Here is a 26448-nt window from a genome sequence, read left to right as displayed (position 1 = left end):
TTTAATAATGAATAAAAAAAAGGAGTACGGGTAAGCTACTACAAACAGCATAGTGAACGCATTAGTGTGGCCAAGATAGACACGAAGCCCACGCCTACTACAGTAGTACAAGTTTATATGCCAACTAGCTCTGCAGATGACGAAGAAATTGATGAAATGTATGATGAGATAAAAGAAATTATTCAGGTAGTCAAGAGAGACGAAAATTTAATAGTCATGGGTGACTGGAATTCAAGAGTAGGAATAGGGAGAGAAGGAAACATAGTAGGTGAATACGGATTGGGGCTAAGAAATGAAAGAGGAAGCCGCGTGGTAGAATTTTGCGCAGAGCACAACTTAATCATAGCTAACACTTGGTTTAAGAATCATGAAAGAAGGTTGTATACATGGAAGAACCCTGGAGATACTAAAAGGTATCAGATAGATTACATAATCGTAAGACAGAGATTTAGGAACCAGGTTTTAAATTGTAAGACATTTCCAGGGGCAAATGTGGACTCTGACCACAATCTATTGGATATGAACTGTAGATTAAAACTGAAGAAACTGCAAAAAGGTGGGAATTTAAGGAGACGGGACCTGTATAAACTGACTAAACCAGAGGTTGTACAGATTTTCTGGGAGAGCATAAGGGAACAATTGACAGGAATGGGGGAAAGAAATACAGTAGAGGAAGAATGGGTAGCTCTGAGGGATGAAGTAGTGATGACAGCAGAGGATCAAGTAGGTAAAAAGACGAGGGCTAGTAGATACCCTTGGGTAACAGAAGAAATATTGAATTTAATTGATGAAAGGAGAAAATATAAAAATACAGTAAATGAAGCAGGCAAAAAGGAATACAAACGTCTCAAAAATGAGATCGACAGGCAGTGCAAAATGGCTAAGCAGGGATGGCTAGAGGACAAATGTAAGGACGTAGAGGCCTGTCTCGCTAGGGGTAAGATAGATACTGCCTACAGGAAAATTAAAAGAGACCTTTGGAGAAAGTAGAACCACTTGCATGAATTTCAAGAGCTCAGATGGAAACCCAGTTCTAAGCAAAGAAGGGAAAGCAGAAAGGTGGAAGGAGTATATAGAGGGTCTGTACAAGGGCAATGTACTTGAGGATAATATTATGGAAATGGAAGAGCATGTAGATGAAGATGAAATGGGAGATACGATACTGCGTGAAGAGTTTGACAGAGCACTGAAAGACCTGAGTCGAAACAAGGCCCCCGGAGTAGACAACATTCCATTAGATTTACTGACAGCCTTGGGAGAGCCAGTCCTGACAAAACTCTACCATCTGGTGAGCAAGATGTATGAGACAGGCGAAATACCCTCAGACTTCAAAACGAATATAATAATTCCAATCCCAAAGAAAGCAGGTGTTGACAGATGTGAAAATTACCGAACTATCCGTTTAATAAGACACAGCTGCAAAATACTAACGCGAATTCTTTACAGACGAATGGAAATACTAGTAGAAGCCGACCTAGGGAAAGATCAGTTTGGATTCCGTAGAAATATTGGAACACGTGAGGCAATACTGACCCTACGACTTATCTTAGAAGCTAGATTAAGGAAAGGCAAACCTACGTTTTTAGCATTTGTAGACTTAGAGGAAGCTTTTGACAATGTTGACTGGAATACTCTATTTCAAATTCTAAAGGTGGCAGAGGTAAAATACAGGGAGCGAAAGGCTATTTACGGTTTGTACAGAAACCAGATGGCAGTTATATGAGGCGAGGGGCATGAAAGGGAAGCAATGGTTGGGAAGGGAGTGAGACAGGGTTGTAGCCTCTCCCCGATGTTATTCAATCTTTATATTGAGCAGGCAGTGAAGGAAACAAAAGATAAATTCGGAGTAGGTATTAAAATCCATGGAGAAGAAATAAAAACTTTGAGGTTCGCCGATGACATTGTAATTCTGTCAGAGACAGCAAAGGACTTGGAAGAGCAGTTGAACGGAATGGACAGTGTCTTGAAAGGAGGGTATAAGATGAACATCAACAAAAGCAAAACGAGGATAATGGAATGTAGTCAAATTAAGTCGGGTGATGCTGAGGGAATTACATTAGGAAATGAGACACTTAAAATAGTAAAGGAGTTCTGCTATTTGCGGAGCAAAATAACTGATGATGGTCGAAGTAGAGAGGATATAAAATCTAGACTGGCAATGGCAAGGAAAGCGTTTCTGAAGAAGAAAACTTTGTTAACATCGAGTATAGATTTAAATGTCAGGAAGTCGTTTCTGAAAGTACTTGTATGGAGTGTAGCCATGTATGGAAGTGAAACGTGGACGATAAATAGTTTAGACAAAAAGAGAATAGAAGCTTTCGAAATGTGGTGCTACACAAGAATGCTGAAGATTAGATGGGTAGATCACGTAACTAATGAGGAGGTATTGAATAGAATTGGGAGAAAAGGAGTTTGTGGCACAACTTGACTAGAAGAAGGGATCGGTTGGTAGGACATGTTCTGAGACATCGAGGGATCACCAATTTAGTATTAGAGGGCAGCGTGAAGGGTAAAAATAGTAGAGGGAGACCAAGAGATGAATACACTAAGCAGATTCAGAAGGATGTTGGCTGCAGTAGGTACTGGGAGATGAAGAAGCTTGCACAGGATAGAGTAGCATGGAGAGCTGCATCAAACCAGTCTCAAGACTGAAGACCACAACAACAACAACATGATACGACCTTGTCATAGTGGATGGCCTTACATAACTAATAGTATCACAGCTGAACACCCATGCGCACTGAGTAGTACAGTTTGTTTAATGTCAAACGTACACCTTAGGCACTGTTGTATGATTTATTTGTCATTTGTAGTCGACCATTATTAAATTATGATGTTTACAGCGCCATCTATTGCTACATTTTGTAACTATTTATTTTTCTTCTGCCACACATTTTCCCCCTTCTCCGATAATATTCCGTTGCAATTTGACGTCATTCTGGCCAGTGCTATTATTTATACAGCGGTTTGAAAGTTTAGCTGTAATTATAATCACCCTGTATATTAAACTTCTGTTATAGAGTTAGCTAAAGGCAAAAGTCTCAAAAGTATCGCAAGGAACAAAACTTTCCCCCTACTGTGTGCCATGTCAGGAGAATATAGAGGACGAGGAAGAATCCGATAATCCAGTGAAACAGTATGTGTGACACTGTCTGTACAGAATGAGCTGGGCAGTTGTCATGAAGCAGGGCAGCCTGCTACAACGTTTCATCGTGACAATCTCCCGCAACCTCCAGTGACAGAAAGTGTCGCCACATCTGTCTCTAAGCTGGTCGTAGGCTGTACAATATTCAAGCACGTAAAGTGCATGCTGTTACTGATTTGTTTGACTGATTGGGCTGCTAAGTGCTATACCACCTACTGCACTTCCCTGACTTAAGCCCTCGTGAGTTACACTCGATTTCGAAACTGAAGGAAAACACGGCATTCGCTTCAGAACTGCTACAAATTCGTCGGGCAGTAGACCGCGCCGCTCGAACTGTCAACACAACTGGCACTGCTAAGAGTATCCTATGACTTCCACAACGCTGGCAACTGGTTGTACACAATGCTGGTGACTACTTTGAAGGTCAGTAAAACACGTATCTACGTTGTAATGACCTGTAAATAATTATTAAAGTTCCAGCCCTCGCATATTTAACTTTATCTCTGTATAATTTCACATTGTCTGAATGCTTTTACAGGTCTGAAGATCTGTTTATCGAAAACAAAGATTGTCTACAAGCGATCTTGGCAAAGAAGTTCACTTTCCCTCAAGTAATTATTACACATCGCCCCTCACCATTCACGGTGAGAAAATTAAAGCACATGTTTCCACTGTTTGCTTTGTTGCTTTGCCTCGGCGTCGTATAGATACACCCAGCACTCGTCCACAGTGATTACGCGGCTTATGAAATCAAATGGATTGTCCTGACACAGCTGACATTTCCGCTGCTTCCTCGGTGCGGCGGGCGTTTTCAATAGGTGCAAGCAATCGCGCAACCCGTGAGTTAGCGTCCTTGGTCATGTTCGAAATCTCATGGAAGACCCACGGCTGACTTTTCAATTTTTTCATGATCGTTCGACTGTGGTACGCTGGTCTTCGAGGACTAGAGCGTCCACTTCTCTTGTCATTTCATGTTCTTCACAGAAAGATGGTCAGACACATCGTTATAGTAAGCGAGACTTCTCTGAGCACAGTGGACGCGTTTGTCACCTGAACCAGGTTGCTCACTGACGTTACCATCAGCCCAGCAGTTGGAAACGTTGTTGTCCATCAAATGCAGAAAACGAACTGCGGCACAATAATCCACTTCATGAACGGGCTGCGCCATTTAGTCTTGGCCGTTATAGGGGCGTAGCTACGGTACTGTGACGCAGGCATTTCTGTGTGCACAGTGACTGCATTTGCCAGCAAAAAAAAACAAAAACATTAATTGGGTAACACTAATTTTTAGGCTTCCGTGCATCAGCCTGAAAAAGCAGAACCCTTACAGGATCGTTTTGTTGTCTGCCTGTCTGTCCTACTGTTCAAAACCTTTTTTTCTTAGGAACATGTAGGCGTATCGAGTTGAATCTTATATCACCTATCGAGGTCCACTGTCCCTTCGCTCTGTAAAACATTAAAGCTTTTAAGTCAATGCAAAAAAAGATACGGCCATTTGTGTCACATATTTTATTGCTCATAAACTCACTGATCAAAACCTATAGGGCACTTCCCATTGATGTAGAATCACTAAATTTGCCAAGAAGCAAGGTTTCATTATAAAACCGAACGTAAAAATCCGAAAATCGTAAATTTGTAATTATATCACAAGAGAAAAAAATTGTCATTTCTTATCTGAGTCTCTGCCTGTCCGTCCATCTGTTAAGACCCTTTTTTCTTAGGAACGGGTATACGTGTCAAGTTGAAATTTATCAAACGTGCTAAGGTCTACGGCCTCTTGGCGGTGTAAAACATTGAAGCTTCAAAGTCAATGCAATATAAAGATACTGCCATTAATGTCACATATTTTGACAGTCGCAAACTCATTCCTCAAAACTTATAGAGTACTTCTTGTTGGACAAAAAGCATGAAATTTGGCAAGAAGCAAGATTTCATAGTACCACCAAAGGAAAAATTCCGAAAACTGTTCATATGTAATTACATCACATGAAAAAAATTTTTGTAATTTTCATCAGACTTCCGTCAGTCAGTTAAGACCCCTTTTCCTCAGGAGCAATTACACGTATGAAGTTGAAATTTATGTAACTTGCTAAGGTCTACGGTCCCTTGACGATATAAAAAATTTAAGCTTCCAAGACAATGCAGTCAAAAGCTATGGCCTTTTATGTCACATATTTTGATACTCGGAAACTCACTCATCAAAACCTATATGTCACACTTTTAATCTCTCACTCACTCTTCAAAACCTATTCGATACTTCCCGTTGAACCAGAATTATGGAATTTGGCAAAAAGCAACGATTCACAGTATAAGTAAAGGAAAAGATGGGAAAACTGTTAATTTGTAATTATATCATTAAAAAATATATTTCGTGTGTCATTTGTTATTCGACGTCAGACTTGAAATTTAAACAATCAGTAGTTCTACATTCAGGCTGACTGAGCCGCAATAGTATAACTCAGACATCAGGCAAGGAGTGAGTTTATTTCTCATACGACGCGTTTCGAAATTAATCGATCATCAGATATCCAGGAACGGTTACTGCACGTTGACATGGCGTTTCAGGTTGTATGTGAAGCAAACATTCGCAGATAACTGATGATCGACAAATTCCGAAACGCTTTTTATGTGCAATAAAGTCATTCCTTGACTGATGTTTGACTTTTACCACTGCGATCCACTCGACCTAAATGCAGAACTGCTGAGAATTATAATAATAGTCGCCTGCGTCCTTTATAACTTCATGTCACATTTATATTATTGAAATTAAAACATTCTCAAAAATCTTGGTATCCCAGGGACCGATATCCAGTACCAAATTCGATAACAGGTAGAAATGGACGAGGTTCTCGATTTCCGGAATGGATGAACTGTCTATACAGGGTGGTTCATTGATCGTGACCGGGCCAAATATCTCACGAAATAAGCGTTAAACGAAAAAACTACAAGGAACGAAACTTGTCTAGCTTGAAGGGGGAAACCAGATGGCGCTATTGTTGGCACGCTAGATGGCGCTGCCATAGGTCAAACAGATATCAACTGCGTTTTTTAAAAAAGGAACCCCCATTTTTATTGCATATTCGTGTAGTACGTAAGGAAATATGAATGTTTTAGTTGGACCACTTTTTTCGCTTTGTGATAGATGGCGCTGTAATAGTCATAAACATATGGCTCACAATTTTAGTCGAACAATTGGTAACAGGTAGGTTTTTTAAATTAAAGTACAGAACGTAGGTACGTTTGAACATTTTATTTCGGTTGTTCCAATGTGATACATCTACCTTTGTGAACTTATCATTTCTGAGAAAACATGCTGTTACAGCGTTATTACCTGTAAATACCACATTAATGCAATAAATGCTCAAAATTATGTCCGTCAACCTCAATGCATTTGGCAATACGTGTAACGACATTCCTCTCAACAGCGAGTAGTTCGCCTTCCGTAATGTTCGCACATGCATTGACAATGCGCTGACGCATGTTGTCAGGTGTTGTCGGTAGATCACGATAGCAAATATCCTTCAACTTCCCCCACAGAAAGAAATCTGGGGACGTCAGATACGGTGAACGTGCGGGTCATGGTATGGTGCTTCGACGACCAATCCACCTGTCATGCAATATGCTATTCAATACCGCTTCAACCGCACGTGAGCTATGTGCCGGACATCCATCATGTTGGAAGTACATCTCCATTCTGTCACGCAGTGAAACATCTTGTAGTAACATCGGTAGAACATTACGTAGGAAATCAGCATACATTGCACCATTTAGATTGCCATCGATAAAATGGGGGCCAATTATCCTTCCTACCATAATGCCGCACCATACATTAACCCGCCAAGGTCGCTGATGTTCCACTTGTCGCAGCCATAGTGGATTTTCCGTTGCCCAATAGTGCATACTATGCCGGTTTACGTTACCGCTGTTTGTGAATGACGCTTCGTCGCTAAATAGAACGCGTGCAAAAAATTTATCATCGTTCCGTAATTTCTCTTGTGCCCAGTGGCAGAACTGTGCACGACGTTCAAAGTCGTCGTCATGCAATTCCTGGTGCATAGAAATATGGTACGTGTGCAATCAATGTTGATGTAGCATTCTCAACACCAACGTTTTTGAGATTCCCGATTCTCGCACAATTAGCCGCGGATTAGCCGCGACAGCAGCTAAAACACCTACTTGGGCATCATCATTTGTTGCAGGTCGTGGTTGACGTTTCACATGTGGCTGAGCACTTGGGGGGGTGTTCGCTTAAATAACGTAACTATACGGCGAACGGTCCGGACACTTGGATGATGTCGTCCAGGATACCGAGTAGCATACATAGCACACGCCCGTTGGGCATTTTGATCACAATAGCCATACATCAACACGATACCGACCTTTTCCGCAATTGGTAAACGGTCCATTTTAACACGGGTAATGTATCACGAAGCAAATACCGTCCGCACTGGCGGAATGTTACGTGATACCACTTAATTATACGTTTGTGACTGTTACAGCGCCATCTATCACAAAGCGAAAAAAGTGGTCCCAAGTAAAACATTCATATTTCTTTACGTACTACACGAATATATAATAAAAAATGGGGGTTCCTATTTTTAAAAAAACGCTGTTGATATCCGTTTGACCTATGGCAGCTCCATCCAGCGGGCCAACCATAACGTCATCTTGTTTCCCCCTTCAAGCTAGACGAGTTTTGTTTTTTGTAGTTTTTTCGTTTGATGCTTATTTCGTGAGATATTTGGCCCGGTCACTATCAATGGACCACCCTGTATAAATATTTAAGATATATGAAACGCTCAGTACGCGGTCCTACTCGCATATACAATTTTCGTAATGATAATTAAAACTGTACAACTGTCCCTCGTACTGTGAGTTAGCTCATATGTCACAACACCATGCACCCATGATTAACTTTACCAACGAATTCTAAGTGGCACCACTTTTTGAATGTCCTGATAAAGCGAAGAGCAGACGGCGCACTCAGCTACAGCGCACACCATATAAAGAAACATACCGACTTGTACTTGCTCTCCGCCAGCTGCCACTACCCGGTGCAGAAGAATGAATTGCTCTAAACTTTGGTCCGTAGGACTAGTCGCGCCCTCTCTGACATGGACAGTGTGGCCAAAGAATCTGTAAATCTGAAGAATGTTTTCCGTAAGAGCGACTACACAGAGTGGCTGATTAGGCAACCGCAACACCCAGTGCCGATAGTTACGATCAGTGGAAAAAGAAGAGAACTCGAGAAGCATGTTGCTACTGAGTTTCTCACACAAGGCGCTGTATCAGAAAAGAATATGATTAATTCTCAAGGAACACCACACTGTGACGTTTCCGTCAGATGGAAGTGACGAATAAGTCCAGGCACAGGGAGGTAAGAGAGAGGCTGCTGGGTGACAGGGATGAGGCGCCTGTTGCCACAGGACAAATGAGGGGTATAGCCGCTTGTCGCCTCAGCAACGAGGAACTGTTCGCCGCTTAGGGCCAGAAGCCTAGACAGAGACACCGCTCCACAGACTGGTTGAACAGGGACCGGTCGGGTGTGCACCCAACACACTTTATTTTGAAGATAAATTCGCTTGAGCTGTGTGTACTTTATTTATGATACCGCCCTGCTTCGCATTATTTTAGTTGCATCACCAGGCGCAATCTGTACAAAGTAATGGACAAAGTCTCGTGTAAGATTAGAAAACATAACCAAAATGAAAAGATAAACGGGACGAACATAAAAAATTAAGTCATTTTATGATCAGAAAAGAGAATGGGTTGATCCAGCGTTCATATTCAGCAATTATATATACACTCCTGGAAATGGAAAAAAGAACACATTGACACCGGTGTGTCAGACCCACCATACTTGCTCCGGACACTGCGAGAGGGCTGTACAAGCAATGATCACACGCACGGCACAGCGGACACACCAGGAACCGCGGTGTTGGCCGTCGAATGGCGCTAGCTGCGCAGCATTTGTGCACCGCCGCCGTCAGTGTCAGCCAGTTTGCCGTGGCGTACGGAGCTCCATCGCAGTCTTTAACACTGGTAGCATGCCGCGACAGCGTGGACGTGAACCGTATGTGCAGTTGACGGACTTTGAGCGAGGGCGTATAGTGGGCATGCGGGAGGCCGGGTGGACGTACCGCCGAATTGCTCAACACGTGGGGCGTGAGGTCTCCACAGTACAACGATGTTGTCGCCAGTGGTCGGCGGAAGGTGCACGTGCCCGTCGACCTGGGACCGGACCGCAGCGACGCACGGATGCACGCCAAGACCGTAGGATCCTACGCAGTGCCGTAGGGGACCGCACCGCCACTTCCCAGCAAATTAGGGACACTGTTGCTTCTGGGGTATCGGCGAGGATCATTCGCAACCGTCTCCATGAAGCTGGGCTACGGTCCCGCACACCGTTACGCCGTCTTCCGCTCACGCCCCAACATCGTGCTGCCCGCCTCCAGTGGTGTCGCGACAGGCGTGAATGGAGGGACGAATGGAGACGTGTCGTCTTCAGCGATGAGAGTCGCTTCTGCCTTGGTGCCAATGATGGTCGTATGCGTGTTTGGCGCCGTGCAGGTGAGCGCCACAAACAGGACTGCATACGACCGAGGCACACAGGGCCAACACCCGGCATCATGGTGTGGGGAGCGATCTCCTACACTGGCCGTACACCACTGGTGATCGTCGAGGGGACACTGAATAGTGCACGGTACATCCGAACCGTCATCGAACCCATCGTTCTACCATTCCTAGACCGGCAAGGGAACTTGCTGTTCCAACAGGACAATGCACGTCCGCATGTATCCCGTGGCACCCAACGTGCTCTAGAAGGTGTAAGTCAACTACCCTGGCCAGCAAGATCTCCGGATCTGTCCCCCATTGAGCATGTTTGGGACTGGATGAAGCGTCGTCTCACGCGGTCTGCACGTCCAGCACGAACGCTGGTCCAACTGAGGCGCCAGGTGGAAATGGCATGGCAAGCCGTTCCACAGGACTACATCCAGCATCTCTACGATCGTCTCCATGGGAGAATAGCAGCCTGCATTGCTGCGAAAGGTGGATATACACTGTACTAGTGCCGACATTGTGCATGCTCTGTTGCCTGTGTCTATGTGCCTGTGGTTCTGTCAGTGTGATCATGTGATGTATCTGACCCCAGGAATGTGTCAATAAAGTTTCCCCTTCCTGGGACAATGAATTCACGGTGTTCTTATTTCAATTTCCAGGAGTGTAGATATAGATTATCGTTGTCTGTCATACTTTAGAAGTTTGAATATCTACCACCTTGAACCATTTACAACCATTAACGTGTAATCTATGACAATAATGGCACTAACAGCAGTTTTTGAGAATTTATGTCGATTTTGACGGACTGTAAGGAATCACCTAGCTTCCCCATCGGCCCAGTCATCGTCCTAGATGTCAAGTTATCCGCGGATGCGCATGCGCTGTTCACGTGAACCTCCTCTCCAGGCTGCTGCTACATGGTGCTTCCGCAGTTTCTTCTTAACACGCCGCCTGTTAGTGCACAACCAGTGCCCGCGCTTGCGGTGGTAAGTGCAGCCTCTTGGCATCTGGCTGTGCAACGCATTGCTTTCCGCCGGTTGTGCTGTTTAGGTACGACACGATATTCAGCCTTGTTCGATTTCATGTCAGTTTCGCACTAAGCCCTAAAATAGTTTTATATTGGATTTTTTTTGGGTGGGGGGTGGGGGGGGGGATGAATCAGAATTTAAGATTGAATAAGTACTGTTTTAGCAGTATGTTTTTCAATCCTTTTCAGGTAAATGAGAGACCGGTGCGACTTTTAAATAACCCCATATATGAGGGAAAGTCAAATGAAAAGCTTAAATTTGTAATAACAAATCGCAATTTCGCGCCATTATCCTGTAAGTTGGTAAGCGTGTTACAAACAGCGTGCAGAATGGCCTGTAGGTGGCAGCATAGTGCAGAAACACACATAGCGTCGCAGTATCAGTATAAAGATGGCCACCCCATTTGCGACTTGCACCAGGGAAGAACAGCGTTCTGTTATTCGGTTTTTGCGTATTGATGGTGTGAAACCTATTGAAATTCATCGACGAATGAAGGTTCAGTACGGTGATACATGTTTGTCACAGCAGCAAGTCTACGAATGGAGTAGGAAGTTCGTAAATTGTGTGACTTCAGTGGAAGATGCTCCTCGTCCAGGTCAGGCACAACGAATTGTGACTGCACAGAACATTGCAGCAGTTGAACCCATAGTGAAGGAAAACTGCCGAGTGACACTGAATGACATTGCAGCATGTTTACAGATTAGTCGTGGGTCAGCACACCACATTGTGCGTGATGTGCTCCAGTTTCATAAAGTGTCTGCAAGATGGGTGCCACGGCAGCTGACTCCTGAAATGAGAGAACGACGCGTTGATGCTTGTGAAGAACTTCTTCGGCGCTTTGAACGAGAAGGTGTTGGCTTCCTTGCAAGAATCGTTACTGGGGACGAAACCTGGGTTCACTTCCACCAACTGGAAACGAAGAGAGCGAGCAAGGAATGGCGCCATTCCTCATCACCAAAACCAAAGAAGTTTCGAACAGAACCATCAGCAGGGAAGGTTATGCTGGCTCTCTTTTGGGACGAAAAAGGCGTCATTTTGGAGTATTACATGCCTAGAGTGACCACTGTCACCAGTGCATCATACACAGATCTCCTAAAAACTCATCTGCGGCCTGCAATCAAATCTAAGCGACGTGGATTGCTGTCAGCAGGTGTCCTTTTGCAACATGACAATGCAAGGCCTCACACTGCCCGTACAACAGTTTCAACAATCACAGACCTGCATTTTGACTGTCTTCCTCATCCACCATACTCACCAGACCTTGCACCAACTGATTTCCATATGTTTGAACCACTCAAAGACGCAATGGGATGAAAGAAGTTCCGTTCTGATGAAGAGGTACGCCACGCGGTGCATGAATGGTTGCGCGGACCACAAAAAGAATTTTTTCTAAAGGAATTTATGCACTTTTTAAGCGCTAGAGGACTTGCATTGAGCGTGGGGGAGATTATGTTGAAAAGTGACACAGCTTTTACCAATTCTGCACAATAAATAATATTTAAAAAAAATATTTGAGGTTTTCATTTGACTCGCCCTCGTATGATTATATTCGGGCGGTTTTTGATCATTTTCTCGATATATGAGAACTTGTTATCTCAGTAGGTACTGGTATTCGTGTAGAGTAGAAATTAACAGTGTTTTACCTATCAGATGGTTTGTTATTACAAAGTCGTTATTTCAGCTTTTATCCTTCCTAGGTATGACGGGAACGTACCACGGGGGGCGTTCTATACTGACGAGCCAAAACGTAATGACCACCTGCTTGACAGCTTGTTGGGCCATCTTTGTAACGCAATATATCACCGATTCTGCGTATCCGTTGTTAGATTTGTGGAGCTACGCGGCGCCAGGTGTCTACGCCCAAGTCATGTAATTCCCATAAATAACTGGCTGCTGATTTGTGTACGCGGTGATGGCGCTCGATAGCGACCCATATGGGAACCATCGGATTCCCATCAGACGACTTTGATGGCCAAGATAACCTGATTTCACTATCATGCTCCTCAAACAACTGTAGCAAAAGTCTGGCTTCGACACATACTGCTGAAAGATGACATCGTCATCAGGAAAGACATCAAGCATGAAGCGACGCAGGTGATCTGCAGCTGCCGGCCGCGGTGGCCGAGCGGTTCTAGGCGACTCAGACCGGAACCGCGCGACTGCTACGGTCGCAGGTTCGAATCTTGCCTCGGGCATGGATGTGTGTGATGTCCTTAGGTTAGTTAGGTTTAATTAGTTCTACGTTCTAGGGGACTGATGACCTCCGATGTTAAGTCCCATAGTGCTCAGAGCCATTTGAGCCATTTGATCTGCAGCTGACATGGTGTCTTCGATTATTACTTCAGGTCCCGTGCAACAGCAGGAGAATGTGTACCATAGCATAATACTGCTCACACCAGCCTGTATCCGTGGCGCGGTGAACATTTCGAGCAGTGTTCGCATGGATGACGGCGTGGGAAACGACCATCTACCTGGCGTAGCTAAAACGACGGGCCGACACGTTTCCAGTGGTACACGACCCTTTCTCGATGATCCCGAGCCCACTACAATAGTAACTGACGATGTCGTTGGGCCAGCACGTGAACACGCAGAGGTCGACTGTTGCGGAGCCCCTCCTTCAACGAAGTGCGCTGAATGGTATGCCCCGAAATACTTGTGTGTTCACTGGCATTGTGCTCTTTCGCCAGAAGATCCACAGATCAGCATCTACCCTATTTTGCAGAGCAGACAAGCCTCCGAAACCACGTTCTGTGAAAAGTTGACCTTCAACCACTTAGCGCCTAGTGATACTTTCACTGCCCTTCTACCACTTTTCGTGTACGCTGATGACAGTAGTACGTGAACATTCGACCAGCTTCGCCATTTTCGAGACACTCATTCACAGGCTTGCGTAATAATAATTTGCCCTTTGAAAAAGTTGCCTATCTCAGTGTATTTCTCCATTTGCAGCTCATATCTTCGCTAGGGTAATCCACCAACCATCTCTGCTCGGCTTACATACTTTTCTTACTGCGTCATGTACCCACAACGCCACCAGGAGGCATCCGGCCTTGCTGCGGGCAGTGGTCACAATGTTTTGTCTGATCAGCGGGGTCGGTGGGTCGCACCCGGGACTGCAGATGGCCGAGCTGAAACCGGGACCCACCACACAGTATTTTCTCAGGAGGCCGAGCAAGGCAAGAGCGTCGAGGGGCAGTGCAGAGTGATATAGCGGTATCCGGTAACATTTATTTATTCAGCTAATTTACAGTACTCGATGGGTGGAGCATAGTGTTGGTATGCCGCCTGCTCACTGTCCCGCAAGTCCAGCCAGCTCAGCAGACTCCTGGTATGCTGACGCCGCTGCTGCCGTCATCAAAGTTGCCCGCCGATGGAAGCTGCCCGCCGCCCTCCCGGGCGCCGCCCGCAGATGCGTTGTGACTTGCGCCGCACTGCTGCCCGCGACAGAGACTGTTACAGTCCCTGGTCCCCACCGCCCTCCAACCCGTTTGGCCTGCTCTGTCCAACCATGGGATGAAGGTGGATGTACTGGTTACCTGTGGCCCTCGGGCTGCCGCTGCTCCCAGGACAGGACAGGACCGGACTCGAGCCTGCGCCCTCCTGGACGCTGTGCCGCACCTTGCTTCTAGTGGTGCTTGCCAGATGGCAACACCCACCGCCGTCTCTGGCGCTGTTGCAGTGCTGCTGTGCCTCCCACAGCATATGCCTCGCCAGGCCCCGGTACGCCAGGTGGGAAGCGAACATGGCCCGTAGACTCGAGTGGAACTGAGCCCCTCCTGGACCCTCTGCAGACAGCTGTCACTGTCCTCCTCCAGGCAGACCGTGCGATCTCCAAGTTCCAGGCTGCCGTTCCGTCCTGCCTTGGTGTTATGTCCCCAGAGGCGGAATATAGCCCGAACAAGTACATAGAAACAAAGAACAAGTTTATGCAGAATACTTATAACATGGCTGCCAGACTGGCCCCTATAAGCGTACACCAGCACAGATCCATCCTGACGCTCGACTGACCTGGCACACCCTCTCCAACCTAAAAATTCCCGTCTATTTATACTGGTTTTTCCCTCGCTTCTGACGTAGTGCCATGGAGAGACAGAAACTATGGCAGGGATAAATTCTCAAACGTCAGCCATTTACAAATCGCCAGTCTTGGCTCTGGCCTAGTGACCCGCCTCATACATCGCAATAACTTAAAGCAAAGCTGCAGTTTCCTGCCTTGTTGTTGCTCCACTCAAAACAAATCGTGCGTGCAATACCACCATCGCAACTCCGCGCCCGCGAGTGCCATGTTACCTTGCCCGGCGTGCTGGCTGTAGACTGTTACCACAATCTGCCAGCAGCCCCAGATTTCATCGCCCAACCGCGCCTTTACAGATTTCTGACAAAATTTCCCTTTCCGTCGACTAGGACTGACATTAGCACAACAGAATGAGATTTTCACTCTGCAGCAGAGTGTGCGCTGATATGAAACTTCCTGGCAGATTAAAACTGTGTGCCGAACCGAGACTCGAACTCGGGACCTTTGCCTTTCGCGGGAAAGTGCTCTACCAACTGAGCTACCCAAGCACGACTCACGCCCCGTCCTCACAGCTTTACTTCATCCAGTATCTCGTCTACCGGCAGAAGTAAAGCTGTGAGGACGGGGCGTGAGTCGTGCCTGGGTAGCTCAGTTGGTAGAGCACTTGCCCGCGAAAGCCAAAGGTCCCGAGTTCGAGTCTCGGTCCGGCACACAGTTTTAATCTGCCAGGAAGTTTCATTAGCACAACAGTATATTGCTTTATACCATTTTGTAATTGATGCAACTACATAGCGAAAAGTTGCTGACTAAGAATGCTGGGACATCCCATTCTCCTTTCTGATCAGAACATGACTTGCTTTTGTGAGTAGTTTCATCCCGTTTCTCTTTTCATTTTAGTTGCGTTTTCTTACCTTACACAAGTTTCTGTCTGTTACTTTATACAGATTGCACCTGATGATGCAGCTAAAATACTGCGAAGCCGGTCGTATTTTATCTTCAAAATGATATATCCAGGCTGTGGCTGCCCCGACTAAAAAGTCTCCAACACATATTGTTGTGCTGGAGCAGAAGCTCACATATGCAGATACACCGATGAGACAAAACATTATGACCACCTGCTTAATATCGAGCTGGTTCGGCTCTGGAATGCAGTACAGTAGCAATGCTCCGTGACATGGATACAACAGTCCTGGTTACGTTTACGGAGGTACACGTCTACACACAGTCACGCAACACCCGTAAATTAGGGACCTGTGCTGTGTGGGCATGGATTGGGCGTCTGCTAGCATCCCAAATGTATTCCGTCGGGTTCAGATCAGGAGAATTTTCTGTCCAAGACATCAACGTTCATTATCATGCTCCTCAAACCACTCATCATGATTATGGTCAGCTTCCCCGCTGGAAGATGCCAACGGTGTCGGGAAAAACATGAAGCATGAAAAGGTGCAGGTGGTCCACAATAACGTTTAATTATCCCACATCTGTCATTATGCTTTCTATCACTGTCACAGCCTCCTTGGAAACCAGGTGAATCTCTCACATAGTACTGCCCCAACCAGCGTGCATGTTTGCTACCAGCCTTTCGCCTGAATGAAGGCCCATCCGGACGCAACCACCGACCTGGTGTAACAAGTTACATGGTTCATCCGACCAGGTGTCACATCTCCATTCATCCTTGATCCAATTCCAATGACCCTGTGCTCACTGCAGTCGTAATTGACGATGTCATTGTGTCAACATGGGAACACGTAGGTGTCGTCCAGTGTTCAACAATGTGCGTTGAATGGTGTACCCAAAACCACTTGTATCTGAACCAGTATTGTAATCGTCAACCGCTGAGGAGTCCTATGTTCAGCAATGTGCGTTGATTGGTGTCTCCTAAGCACTTGCGTCTGCACTACCATTGCAGTCTCTCGTCTGCTACAGAGTCTAGTGTTCAACAGTGTACGTTGAACAGTGTATTCTAGAACATTTGTATCTGCACCACTACTGCACAAGTAGTCTGTCGTCTGCTGCAGCGTCCAATGTTCAAAAATGTGCATTGATTGGTGTCTCCAAAACATTTGTCTGCATTTGCGTTGTAGTCTGTTGCCTGCTGTGGAGTCCGCTGGTCAACAATGTGTGTTGAATGGTGTACTCTAAAACACCTGTATCTCCAGCAGTGTTGTAATCTATCATCTGCTGTGGCGTCCGGTGTTCAACAATATGAATTGATTGGTGTCTCCAAAATACTTGTCTGCATTTGCATTGTAGTCTGTTGCCTGCTGTGGAGTCCACTAGTTAACAATGTACGTTGAATGGTGTACTACAAACACTTGTGTCGGCACTAGCATAGTAGTCTATCCGGATTGACAGAGCAGGTAAGCCTCCGACCTCCACGTTCTGTGATGAGGCGTGGAGGTCCAATAGCATGTCACCTACTGGTAGTTTCACTGCCCTTCAATCGCTTTCCTAGATGATCACGACTGTAGTACGCGAATAGCCGACCAGCTTCGCCTTTCCCAAGACGCTCGTTCCCAGGCGGCGGGTGATAACAATATGTCGTTTGTCAAAGTCCTGATGGCAGTGCATTTCTGCATTTGCGACCCCTATCGTCGCTAGAATGAAACACTGTTCCTCTTTTCCCGTGCCTTTCCACGTGCCCGTAACGCTAGCAGATAGCGTTCAGTCTCACAATGGGCATGATATTTTCACTCGTCGGTGTATAATCCAATTAAATAATCGCATTTTGCTTCACTGCGGTATTATGATTGTGGTACTGCTTTTGACGTTCACACACAGCTCCATGAAGAGCCACGTTTAAATAAGAGCAGCAGCTGACTGCCTGATACACGCCCATAAATAAAATCCTTACGAGACTATACAGAGCTCATTCCCTTTACATGGGCTCCACTTATTCCAGCATCAGGTGCGCACGCTGAGTGTATGGCCGCGACAGCACCCTATCGAACTCAACGATACTCTATCCTACGGCAGATGTTTTAGCCTGCAGCAAGGTCTGTAGACTTGGTGGAAAACCATATATTTCCTATGCCATATCGGAAAGTGCTATCCGTCCGTTACGACATGCTGCTTCGGCAGTAAATAATTCGCCCACAGATGCACACCACTGTCATATAATACATTCCAAGACAGAAAAAGACGTACCACGAAGGAATTATCCGAATGGGACAGACATCGGTAGATATGATGTACATGTACAGACAAACAAATGATTACAGTTTCAGAAAATTTGGATTATTAATTCAAGAGAAAGGTGTACACAAATTGAGCAAACAGGCGACATGTTGGTCCACCTCCCACCCTTATGCAACCAGTTATTCGGCTTGGCATCGATTGATAGAGTTGTTGGTTGTGTTCCTGAGGGATATGGTGCCAAATTCTGTCCAACTGGCGTGTTAGACCGTAAAGATCCCGAGATGGCTGGATGGCTCTCCCGTAATGCTCCGAAAGTTCTCAATTGGGGAAAGATCCGACGAGCTTGCTGACCAAGGTGGGGTTTGGGAAGCACGGAGACAAACAGCAGAAACTGTCGCCATGGGCGTTCGGGCATTATCTGACCGAAATATAAGCTCAGGATGGCTTGCCATGCAGGTCAACAAAACGGGCTTTGGTATATTGTCAGCGTACCACTCTGCTGTAAGGGTGCCACGGATAACCAAAGGGGAAAATAGTAGAGTTTAATGTCCCCCTTGACAACGAGGCCATTAGAGACGAAGCGCAACTTCGCGTTATAGAAGGATGGGATAGGAGATCGGCCGTGATCTTGTACAGGAACCATCCCGGCACTTGCCTTAAGCGGTTTAGGGAAATCACAGAAAAACCTAAATCCGGGTGGCCGGACGGGAAAATTAAACCCTCGTCGCCCTGATGCGAGTCCAGTGTGCTAACCACTGCGCAGCTCTTGCTGTGACAATCAAAGGGGCCCTGCTATGAAATGAAATGGCACCCCAGACCATCATTCCCGGTTGCCAGGCCGTATGGCGGGCCACAGTGAGGTTGGTATCCCACCGCTGTCCGGGGCGTCTCCACACTCTTCTCCTCTGGTCATGGGGCTGAGTGCGACGCGTTGTCTACTCCGGTCAATGAGATTCCAAGCCGAATGTGCCCGATACCACTGCAAAGGGCTTTTTGTTATACAAAGGTCAATGGCAGTCGGTGCAAGGGGCGCCGTGAGCTCAGGGCCCTTCTGTGAGCCGCCTATTAATGGTCCTTGAGGTCGCTGAAGCACCAGTTGCACGTCGGATCCATGATGTGAATACGAGGCTCTGGGTGCCTCTTTGACGATAGTTCGGTCCTCACGTGCTCTTTGTCGACCACTTTCTTCTTTACGCTGTGATCGGCCATGGTTGATCCATTCCCGCCAACATCGTCGAGTAGCGGCATTGCTCATATTCAGATGTCGAGCAAATCCCCGATTACTCCAACCGGCTTCTTTGAGTCCAATTGTCGCGCGAGGCAGCAGCGCGGTGTGGAGCGTCTCATCACGGTTCACGCGGCTCGCCCCATCGGAAGTTCGAGTCTTCCCTCAGGCACTGGTGTCTGTGTTGTCCTTAGCGTAAGTTAGTTTAAGTTAGATTTAATAGTGTGTAAGCCTAGAGACCGGTGACCTCAGCAGTTTGGTCCCATAAGAACTTACCACAAAATTTTGAGACCCATTATACGTCCTCTTTCAAATTGTGACAATGCGTATATTGTTCATGTGCCTTTCTGTGAGGCATAGTTACTGTCCAGCTGAGTACACGGGATGAAATTTGCGAAGACTTTAAGCCCTGGTATCGACATGTACCCTGTTTACTATCATTGCCAGCTGCGCGGTGAGATTGTGCTGCAGCGTCACACATTCATCCGTCTGTCGCCAAAGTTTACGGTTTTGCATTTTCCGTAGATAGCAGTGTGAATATCAACATGTGACTAATTTGCGGAACTCTTTCGCGATGCGTCGTACTTTTTTTCCTGAGAATGTATTTAATTAGGTCTTTCCGTTTTTATTAATACTTACTGTAAATGTTGTAAGTAGGCTGTTTAGGTTTTTATGTTGGTAACGCCACGTAGCGCTCTGTATGAAAATCACTGGCTGTGCTGTGTGAAGTCTGTGGCTGGTTTGAATTGTTGGAATTTGCTATTGTAGTGTTGGGCAGTTGGCTGTTAACAGCGCATAGCGTTACGCAGTTGGAGGTGAGCCGCCAGCAGTGGTGGATGTGAGGACAGAGATGGCGGAGTTTTGAGAGCGGATGATCTGGACGTGTGTCCATCAGAGACAGTAAATTTGTAAGACTGGATGTCATGAACTGCTATATATTATGACTTTTGAACACTATTAAGGTAAATACATTGTTTGTTCTCTATCAAAATCTTTCATTTGCTAACTATGCCTATCAGTAGTTAGTGACTTCAGTAGTTTGAATCTTTTATTTAGCTGGCAGTAGTGGCGCTCGCTGTATTGCAGTAGCTTGAGTAACGAAGATTTTTGTGCGGTAAGTGATTTGTGAAAGGTATAGGTTAATGTTAGTCAGGGCCATTCTTTTGTAGGGATTATTGAAAGTCAGATTGCGTTGCGCTAAAAATATTGTGTGTCAGTTTAGTGTTGATCAGAATAAGTAAAGAGAGTAATGTCTGATTACGTTCAGTTTTGCTCAGCTGTAACAACATTGCATATCCTGTGATTCACATTACAGCAAATGAAGTAAAATTTAGGGCAGTACTTGACTCTGGCAGTCCCATTTCAGTAATTAGTGAAACAGCCTTTAGCAAATGCAACAAATCGAACGATTGCCCCACACTTCCGTTACGTAAGATTAAATTACAAGGTGCAATCGTTGGAAAAAGTGTAGATGTACGCCAACAAACCAACTTACGTCATTTACTGTAATGTGAATCACAGGATATGCAATGTTGTTATGTTTTACGTCGTGTTCCTGGAGTAAGATGTCCCTAATGTCTTCCATTTTTACGTAATTACTAGCCACGGCAGCTACGTCGTTAGATTCGTAAGTACGTTTTGTGGCTGCCAGCGGTGTGAGTCATTGCCTATTGTCTCTTTGTTGGCGCGCGTCGTCATTGGGGTTTAGAGATCTAACTTCTACAAATTCACCTTGTCGAGAGGGCCCTGCCCTGTTTGAATACCGCCAGTTCTGATGAAATTCAGGTCTGTCGTTTTGTCGGTAGTTTACATAGTTTTTTTTTTTTTTTGTCGGTCATGTGGTGGAGAATTTCTCCCGGAATCGTAACTGCGCGGTGGACCATTGCGTCTGACGTTATTCTGTCTCCCTTGATAATAATTATTTTGGTTCCCATATTGTCTGTTTCTCTGATTGTCTCTGTGATAGTCATTACAGCGGAGAGGTGATCTTTCACTGTAATTATTACTACTCTGCCAACGGTTGTCATACGAGTGGTGTCTCTTTTGGTCACGATTTACGTTGTAAGAATAGCCTTTTCGTGTCCAGTTATTATTTCTTTCATCGCGGAATTGTGACGGATGTGACCTGTAATTGTTGTGTTCTTGTTTTCGCGTCCCGCGATTGTCAGAGTCAATTTCCAGTTCTTGTAACAGTCCCTGAAAAGCTTCAATGTCGTCTTTGCAACGGCCTGCCAAAATAATATGTCGTAAATGTTCAGGTAATTTGATTAAGCAAATGCGGATGAGTTCTGAGGGGCTGTATGGGTTTGACAGGTACTGATTCTTGTGCAACATGTCTTCAAAATATTTCACAACACTGGAAAATTCAGATTGTTCGAAATGTTTCATCATTATGATGCTATGTTTTACTCAGTCTTGTGTAGCTTGAAACCAATATGCTGAGAGGAAGGCATGATAAAATTCTCCTTCACTGTGACAATCGTGAATGACCGATCGCATTCTTACAGCTGGTTCATTCTCTAAATAGCCACACAGAAAGACACTGGACTCGCATTCGGGAGGACGACGGTTCAATCCCGCGTCCGGCCATCCTGATTTAGGTTTTCCGTGATTTCCCTAAATCGCTCCAGGCAAATGCCGGGATTGTTCCTTTCAAAGGGCACGGCCGACTTCCTTCCCTAATCCGATGAGACCGATGACCTCGCTGTCTGGTCTCCTTCCCCAAACCAACCAACCAACCAACCACACATAAATTCTAATTTGTGCTCTAATGACCAGTTTGGAGGAAAACAATGAGAGAATTGATGAAGCCACACTTGTGGATGAATGTCGTTGCCGGAATTCTTAAATGTATTGAATTTACGTGTAGTAATAAACAGCTTATAGTCAAAATCATCATGTCGGCGAGTCGCATATCGGTCATTGTTACTGCGTTTCGGCGGTTCCATCTCAAAATTCGGTGTACCTTGCCAATTTCTTTCATAATTTCCGAAGTGCCCTGTGTTATTATTTTGTGGCTGTTCCGTATTTCTATGTCCCTCTTCCCGTATTGGAGCGCGAGTGTTCTCTGAAATATGTAATTCTTGTATTAACCTGTGTCAACTGATCTTGTACTTTCCGGATTTCTCTTTGGTGTTGCGTATTAATTTGATTCTGATTTTTTTTGAATTTCCTAATTTGTTCGTACTCTTCTGTATCATTAAAGACTACCGGTCTTGTGTCATTCAGATTATCATCTACCTTCGTAGATATATTATTTATCTGATTCGAAAGTTCGACTACTTTCTCTGATAATGAACTAATTTCCTCCATGTGTCTTTCTGAACCGATTTTCAGAGTATCTACTGTGTCCTTTAAGTTTTCCTGAGGTTTTGCAAGTAGCGTAACCGAATCGTTAGATGCAACTGAGTCAATTTTAGCCCGCAAGGTCTCGTGATTTTCATGAACAATAGTTTGCAGTTTTTTTATGGCTGCATCGTGATTCTGTAATGCATTTTCATGCCGCGAAAAAATAGGTTGAAAATTCTCACAAATTTGTGTTTTTACATCATTACAGACTTTTTGACATTTCTATTCGATGTTATGTAACTCAGTAGTTAAATCTTCACGTGTTTGTTTAAGCGTGGTGTCTAACTTTTGAAGATTTTGTTCCATTGTGTCTAACTTTTGAAGCTTTTGTCCCATTTGTTGTATTAATTGTAATAACAATGCACTGGTGTCTGAAACATGTTCCTCAGTGCTATTCGGCAATGCATTTGAACCGGTCATATTCGCAGTTAGAAAAGCAGAAAATGTATCTTGACTTATTTGAGAAAACGGTGAGGACGCAAAACCTGAATCTACAGTATTTGCAAGATTGTGTCCTGTCATTTCGGATTCCTGAGGCAAGCTGTTGCCGACCGATCGATCGATAATGCTTCCCTGTTCGCTAATTGTTTCACTGTCTACACCATTGTTTGCAGCCCGCTCCATTTCCCTATGTACAATTACCAAAATACTACTTTGAACATTAGTTAATTCATTACACGGTGGCGCTAACACACTGCTTTCGTCTTCACTGTCATTTCTCAGTTTACTTTGTAGCCTAGTGTTACGTTTTTCACACGCCATTATTGTCACAATATTTCACACGATAACACAGAAAAGCACAATTTGAAGAGCAAAATAAGAAAACAGATTAACATAGCACTGAAAATAATATTTAATTAATTGCAAGCGCAGCTGCGAAATACTTGGTGCAAATCTATATGCATGCCACAACTGTTTTACTGTACAACAAAGAAAAACTACAACATCAAAGGAAATTCTCTCTATAATTACGCTCTAGCAATAAACAATAGCTACACTAATTACACAAACTACAAGAAAAAATCAGAAGATTCCAGTGAGGTATCCTGCCAGGGTCGGCATATGAAACGCCCCCTTAGAAAAATTAATGAATGACTGTGCTGATAAACCTCTTACATTATTTGATTTTCAAACACCTGACCAAAACTGAACGTAATCAGACATTACTCTCTTTACTTATTCTGATCAACACTAAACTGACACACAATATTTTTAGCGCAACGCAATCTGACTTTCAATAATCCCTACAAAAGAATGGCCCTGACTAACATTAACCTATACCTTTCACAAATCACTTACCGCACAAAAATCTTCGTTACTCAAGCTACTGCAATACAGCGAGCGCCACTACTGCCAGCTAAATAAAAGATTCAAACTACTGAAGTCACTAACTACTGATAGGCATAGTTAGCAAATGACAGATTTTGATAGAGAACAAACAATGTATTTACCTTAATAGTGTTCAAAAGTCATAATATATAGCAGTTCATGACATCCAGTCTTACAAATTTACTGTCTCTGATGGACACACATCCAGATCATCCGCTCTCAAAACTCCGCCATCTCTCTCCCCACATCCACCACTGCTGGCGGCTCACCTCCAACTGCGTAACGCTACGCGCTGTTAACAGCCAACTGCCCAACACTACAATAGCAAATTCCAACAATGCAAACCAGCCACAGACTTCACACAGTACAGCCAGTGATTTTCATACAGAGCGCTACGTGGCGTTACCAACATAAAAACCTAAACAGCCTACTTACGATGTATCATGTGGCGGAGAAACCCCAATGGCATATTCTATAAACCACTTTAGCATTACAGAACACTGCTGATTGTACATCGTACATTAATTGGAAACCTTAGATATCAACAACGGTATGGGATGAAATGATTATTATGAGCAACTGCACAGTAAAGTTCAAATAAATTCCCACAAGTAAGGTATTTCAAATACATCCATTGTGATTTTTTTATTCAGGTAAGTCTTTGTTCATAAATGGTATGATGCGGAAAACTTAAGCAGAAAGTAATTTTTGCATGGTGTTTTACTCCCAAATATGTAATTCAACGCAGCCTGGATCATACATAGCATCGGTAAGGCTCAAAGTTTTCATTTCTTCTCTCTGTACTTTAATTCGCTGTCTAAATTTCTCCTTGGTTTCCTTTTCTGGTTGGTCAGTATACAGATTGGGTACAATCCTGTCTCACTCTCTTCTCCAATACTGTTTCCCTTTCATGCAGCTGGACTGCAGTCTATTATCTGTAGAAATTATAGATTACGTTTTCTTCATGGATCATAATTTGATTTAAATTACATTATGACTGATGTTTTAGCGATTCAAGTGAGAGGGACCAATCATGGCTCTAAAGCAATTCTTGCACTAGCGGCCTGTGCTCGATGTATTGCTGGTTTTGTATAGTGGTGTTCGGTAATTCCCGTTACAAGGTTATAGGACTTGTAGAGGGGAGTGAGGCACATAACATTTTGTATAGGAACCCATGACTGGAAACGTACCGTTTGCGTTCCTCGACGGTTTCAATTCAGAAGTGTAACGCGTCCATGTCAGCTGAGGAAAGACAAAAGTCTCTGAGTAGCTTGTCTGGTATGCAGTAGGGTAGACAGGATGACGTGTACTACGTCGGACGGTCACCGGATGTCATTTAACGCCTGCCTTGCAAAGTTTAATTTGCGAGACTCCTGTAGAGACGGAGCAGGATCTGCTGGCACAAGTTCTGACCGCTGTACTAGAAACCGAAGAGACACCAGCTGGGATGGAGAGTGTGTACCAGAACATGCTTCGTAGGTACAATGTCTGTAACAGCCTCGGTGGTCGCCGCATAGATCCGTTGTTGTAATGCGTGAGAACAGTTCTGTACGTACAATATGCTGGGTTCTTTTTTGTTTTGGAATAATGTAAACAGCCGGCCGCTGTGACCGAGCGGTTCTAGGTACTTCAGTCCGGAACCGCGCTGCTGCTACGGTCGCAGGTTCGAATCCAGCCCCGGGCATGGGTGTGTGTGATGTCCTTAGGTTAGGTAGGTTTAAGTAGTTCTAAGTTCTAGGGGACTGATGACCTCACATGTTAAGTCCCATAGTGCTTAGAGCCATTTGAACAATTTGAATAATGTAAATACATAATGTTTAAGTGTTAATACAAACAAATGTGCTTAAGTGATAGTGCTATTTCGTTATGTTTCCTTTCGAACTGTTATCTAATAATTGGAAAAATTAAAAGACCTTAGAGATACAGGAAAAAAATTGCGTCATGACTACATTGCGGGTTAAAATGTGGCGGAAGGACACGGAAGCAAATGACGTGTATGGCACAGTGATAAGAAACATCTACTATGCCAGCGTCACGCCTAATTCAATTCCTCAAGCGGGAGTGAATGAGTTGAACATCTTAACTGAATCCGTCATAGAACTGAAACGGTACGTTTCTGGACATGGATTCCTGTTCAAAGTATTATATACACACTGTTTAACTAGCGACCCGCCCGAGGTTCGCACTAACAACGACTGGACGACTTGTATAATTACGCACAGAAACCTTCCTCTTGAATCAGTCTTTTTATCAGTAAAAACCGTATCAAATTCGTTGCAGCAGCTTCTGAGATTAGCCTTCATGTGCAGACAGAACTACGCAGCGGGGGGCTTCAATTTATGATACGTACAGGGACTGGCCGAGCTCCGCTGCTCTCGAGTTGCTGCGACTGTTTATTGCTTTTCCCGCCATGTACCACCTCCTCTGAAGCTGACCAGGGCGTAGCGCTCATGACAGCCGCGAGATGTTACTCCAAACGCAACTGAATACGGAAAATCTTGCAAACAGAACGCCGTTTACAGCTGAAGAATACTCTTTAATGCGACACGACCGGTACATCCTTATGCGTACATGTTACTTTTAGTCATTAAAAACATCAACGTAGATCGGAAGGAGAACCCAAGCTTTGCTCATGAAACGGCATTAACTGCCAATAATT

This window comes from Schistocerca nitens, chromosome 5, assembly GCF_023898315.1.
Source record: "Schistocerca nitens isolate TAMUIC-IGC-003100 chromosome 5, iqSchNite1.1, whole genome shotgun sequence".
Taxonomy (NCBI): Eukaryota; Metazoa; Arthropoda; class Insecta; order Orthoptera; family Acrididae; genus Schistocerca; species Schistocerca nitens.
The sequence above is the reverse complement of the archived record's forward strand: the minus strand, read 5'-3'. Positions refer to the sequence as shown.